Genomic DNA, 5,730 nt, shown 5'->3' on the forward strand with positions numbered 1-5,730 from the left:
GTGCAAATGCATCGTTATCGAAGTATCTATCGATCAAAATTATGCATAATTTTTACCACGACTACTATTTTAAACATTTTTTTTCTTCCAGAAATTAATAATGAGCGAAAAAAGAAAAACAATACGACCAATCACCACTCATCAGAATGGCTGATTTCTGTGCACAACTTATTTTTATGTTGACTAATAATAAAATAATTTCTATGCCTAATTATTCTTACTAGTTTATTTTATTCGTTTATATATTATACTGCACTCCACCCGTTTAGGACTGCCGTATGCGTCTTTCAACCATATAGGTATGTAACTTAAAACTAAAATAATTAAAAAATATATATATTATACTTATACATAATATTAAACTAGTGTTTTTTTTACACATCCAAAGATTTTTGCTGTATATATACAGTATAAAGTGATATATTATTTACGATTTAAATACCTATAGGTATTTAAAATAGAAACTACATTTTATAAATCATTTGTGTAATGCGAGACACGAATCAAAGAGGTCGAGGTGGTTGAGTTAAGTTTTGATGTTTTATTTACATTCTGATTTAAAAGAAATACTTACCTGTTACCTATCTAGTTTTATTTTTTGTACAATTACCATTTATTAAACACGATTTCCCTTTTAGATATAACCTATAGGTTATAGGTACAACACTAAACACTTAAACTACATATTTATTTTAAATATTTTTTTTTTAGGTATTGTTAGATTTAATAATCAGTTTATATAATAGTCAATATAGTCGTATAGGTCTAGTTATATATAACTGCAATAATATATCTACCATTTTAAATCACAACAATAAGTGTTTAAAAAATATCTAACCTTGGAAATAGACAGAAGAAACCTATTTCAATTTCGGTGGGGCTTTTTAATAGAGCTTAGCAGTTGAAAGTTGTGTCAACCAAATTTTTTGATCCTTATAAAAGTAAGACTCGGATTTATATGTATTTATGAAACCAAAATATGTATTTACATTAGCGAAATATGTACATAAATATGTGCTAAAAAATCAAAATATGTAGGTATTTTACTAATATGATTTATTTATTAATATTTAATTATATAATATATCCATATGAGTTTTTAATGAAACAAATTATATTTTAAATAGTTAAATTATTTAAAAAAAGGTGTTACAAATTATAAAATATAAATAAAAAAGCTGAAAAAAAATAAAAATTTTAATTATCTGATTACAGTTTTTGATAACAGCCATTTTTAAATTTTTAAATTCAAAAGATCTTCGATTTAGTCATAAAATTGCCTTTTACCGATTAAATGATCTTTCGGCTTCCACTGATGTTATTTGATAGTATTGCATTTTAACTATGTCTGATGGAGTAGTTATATGTCTACCGTAGATTGAGTTCAAAAATTGGTATTATTTTGTACTTTTGGGAATAAGGGAAATGTCTGTATTGAAAAATACAATCGTATATAATTAATAACTATTAAAAAATCGTAAATGAACCAATTATCAAAATATGTAAGACAAAATGGAATTATTTAGAAATATGTAAAAACATGTACTTATGACAAAATATGTAAAATAAAATATAGTTAATTTCATTGGAAATCTTTTGAAACGATTTTATCACTCACCTAAATTAATTTATCAAGTTACAGTAAAAATATGTATTTACATATAAATCTGAGCCCTACTTACAAATTATAAATAATTAATATTTTTTGTTGTGAAGTATTGAATATTATAAATTGTATTAAAAATAATAATAAATAATAAAACAATTTAATATAAAACATGTTTTTAAATACTGAATAATTCGTTGTTAAAACAATTGGTAATAAAAAATGTTTTAACAATGCTTTCAATATTATTACTGTTTTTCTTATCATTAGTATGTTATAAGTATAGTATGTTATCAACATTATAAACATATCAAGTAATAATAATAAACAAAATTGGACAGCAGTGAGCATTTTAAACTGGGTAAGTATTGGCTAATTGCTTACTTATAATAGTTAAGAGTTATAATTTGGTTAAAGTTTAATTAACTGATTATCATTATTTTTAAATATAAATAGATAGGTATACTTATAAGTAGTTAGCTTACCTATATGAAGTTTTGGAAATATCTTAACTTAAGTTAAAACTGTTACAAAGTTATTTAAGTAACCTTTTTATAGGTAGTAAAATTACTAAAATACTCATTATATATATTATTTTTTTAAATATATTTAAGTACCAATTGATAATAGATGTAAAATGTAAATATATCATATCAATTTGATTTTATGAAAATAAAATTTTTGTATAAATTTAGCTATTTGTCAAAAAAGTATTATTTTTAGTCATTTTAAATTACCTAGTAATATATATGACATAATATGTATCTAAAAGTTTAACGTCTTGTTAAACAAGGAAACATAATATTTTAAATAAATTTTAGTGGTGGTTTTGGTAGTAAATTTAATTTAATTGGTACTTATCAGAAGTTAAATTTAAAAATGTAACATTAATGTTCTTAATATTTGGGAAAACGGGAATTCTTACGTAAAACATATTTTCGACATTTTATGTAATTCAAAAACGAATAACTGTTAATAAATATATAAACTCTTCACCCATATATGAAATGTCCAAATTTTTAAATTAACATTTTGTAAATATGATAATATATTATATATATTCAAAATATTTGGACTCTTATTGAGTTATTTAAAGATATTTGACATTTTTTAATTTTTAGGCTTTTTTAGGTTTCGCTTTGCCGAAAAGCTTGAATTATAAATGTTTTAACTATTAATGGCATTTTTTTTTATCTATAATAGTTCTTAATGATGACCATTTAAATTTTAAAGTTAGAATCTTTATGAAATTTATCAAAAATATGAATTTTATCAAATATTTTGTAGATTTTAAAATTTTAATATTTTTTCTTTTTACATATTTTACAAGAATTTTCATAAGTTCATTTACCTATGATTAGTATGATTTTAAAGAGTTGATTGGAAAGTTTCACTTATTTTTTAATGAGTGTTTGAACATTTTAAATTAAAATGTCTACGACATTTGACAAGTCTTGTAAAATAACTATTTCTCCTCAAACGACTTTTTTATTTTGTTGTAATTTTAAAACAAATTAAATACTTGAAATTGTCATCAAATATTTTTAAAATATATGCTACCTATAGGACATAGGTACGATGTACATTGTACATCGTATAATTTTTCAAAATATTTCGAGTACTTGGACTTTTTGTTTATTTATAGAAATTTAATATTTTCGATTATTTTAATTTTGATTTTCTATTAATAACGATAACAATTTTTACTCAGTTAAGAAATTTGAATATTCAATAAGAGTACAATTCCTCATTAATATTATTATTGTAGCTATTATAACATATTAAAGTTCCACATGCTCAATTTCTTTTATGAACATTTCAATGTTTTCAAATTCATCAAAATCGCAATTGTTTACAAACTATTTGGTTGTAAAAAATGTATAAAATCTTTAACTTTTTTAACTGAGATTAATAAAAAAAAAACTTGGGTGCCTTCCAAACATTTGATTTTATGAATTTATTATCATTAATATTATAATTTAATAGGAAAGCATAAATTTATAAATAGCAAAATACCTATTTAATATTTTATACACAATGCTTGATAATAAATTCCTTGGGAGTTGTATTTCAGTATTTCACTATGATGTTACAATTTGCCCTGTTTTAGGGTACCTAACTTAGGATTTAGGAATAATTTAACTTAACAACAATTTTTGAAGGTAATTCGCTGTGCAATTTAATTAAGTAGGTACCTAATATTAAAAAATAATTTTCTTAACAATGTTATACCTATGTGAGTCCAGAAAATTAAATTACATAATAATTTAATTATAATATATTATAATATAATTACATAATAATAGTTATAGGAGTATATTTTTGTATCATACTATTATTATTTTATTTAATGACAAAAATAATATACTATGAAATAGTTTATATTATAAAAAAATGATTGGTGAAAGCAACCGGCCCTGTGGCGCAACGGATAACGCGTCTGACTACGGATCAGAAGATTCCAGGTTCGAATCCTGGCAGGGTCGACTGGATTTTTTGCATAATTTATTATTTTAATATTAAGACTTTCAATTAATATTTTATTTCATTAAATGTCTGACAACTTGATGGTGAGCCCAACCCAGTGGAATCTTTAAAATTTTTATTTCATATTTGAAGTATTTCATGATATTCAATTAGAGCAGTTTTGTCGTTTTGTAATGTTATTGAAATAGTATTCCGATCTGTTCAAATCAATAAAAAACAAGGTCTTAACTAACCTGAAAAGCAATTCAAGTATTTAAAATCTAGCTAAAAATATCAGCATAAAACACAACTGTGCATTTTACCATATTCATTATTGAGCTTTGTTGACCGACGAAAACAAAATAATTATTTATATGTGATGTGTGAAACAGTATCGACTAATGTCTAATAATAAATCAAATGAATAACTAAATACATTATTCCAATACCTATCAGTACTGTAAACTGTTACTGTAATAATATTAATTAAAGAGTATTTGTATATTTTAACCTATCGACATCTATCGTTAACTCTTAAATTGTGATTTAATGCTCCTGTACACTACTAAATATTTGATGCTAGTAGTGGTACACGGACAATTCAACACAAGATGTCTCTGTAGTTAATAATGCTGCTAAAATCAGTGTTTTGGAGTGTAGCTATTTTTGTTATAACATTATATTTTATTATTTTCCATTGATTGCAATTGATTATTTAAATTATAAAAAAATTAAAATTGCCATTTTAAGAAAGACACTTAAATCATTATACATCACTTTCGTGCCCTGAGTGTGAAAATAAATGTGACAATTGTTTTACCGTACAATCGTAATATTACTCAGTTCGTCTGGTTATGTATGTTTTTAAAAATCTAAATTTAAATTTGTGATTGTATGTAGTTTTTCTATACCATCTTGGAATAGGTTGAGTTGACTAACTTATTACTCATATGATACTTAGTAAATACTAAACACCTGCTAAGAACAATGCATTAATTTTCATCTTTCATCAATATTTAAATGCCCTAAAAACTATTAAAAATATGTATTCCTACTACAATAATGTCTTTAAATTGCTTAAAAGGTTAATAAATACGTCGACGGTGAGTTTATGCGTTGACCAGCGAAAAACATCACTTTTGAAGTTGAATTAATCAATCTAATCATACAAAAATGTTTAATTTTGAATTGAAAAGCATTACTTGTGACTTACAAAAAATAAATGTACTTTGCATTATAATATAGTTCTATTGATATTTGTTTAATTTATATTGAAACATAAATTTAGATTATTTTACAATAATTTTAATAAAAATACAATAGCATTTTTAATATTTTATAAACTTGAATGATGATGTTTGTTATGACAAAAAAGATGGGGTTTTTAATTTAAAAAAGAAGGAATACTTATTTATCTCTTGTAATCATTTTAACTCAATAAATAAATTAGATAAATTGTATAGTAGAATGATATATTTTCATTGTACAATAGGATTATACAGTATTTTACAATACAATGCACAGTGTAGAAATAACTATTTCATGTAGTGTAGAAGTGTATTCACTGAAACGAGCGCATACATGTATTTTAACGTTAAACCTTTATTTACGTTTTCAAATTTTTATAGGTACTAAACAAATAGGTTTTTAATTAAATT

At 23.0% G+C, this 5,730-nt stretch overlaps 1 non-coding gene across 1 annotated transcript; it reads left to right on the forward strand.

The window, feature by feature from the left end:
* The first annotated feature begins 4,019 nt into the window (after positions 1 to 4,019).
* Positions 4,020 to 4,092, forward strand: Trnar-acg. The gene has a single exon. It is a non-coding gene; the product is annotated as a tRNA-Arg (tRNA).
* The last annotated feature ends 1,638 nt before the right edge of the window (positions 4,093 to 5,730 follow it).

This window comes from Rhopalosiphum maidis, chromosome 3 (genome assembly GCF_003676215.2).
Source record: "Rhopalosiphum maidis isolate BTI-1 chromosome 3, ASM367621v3, whole genome shotgun sequence".
Classification (NCBI taxonomy): Eukaryota; Metazoa; Arthropoda; class Insecta; order Hemiptera; family Aphididae; genus Rhopalosiphum; species Rhopalosiphum maidis.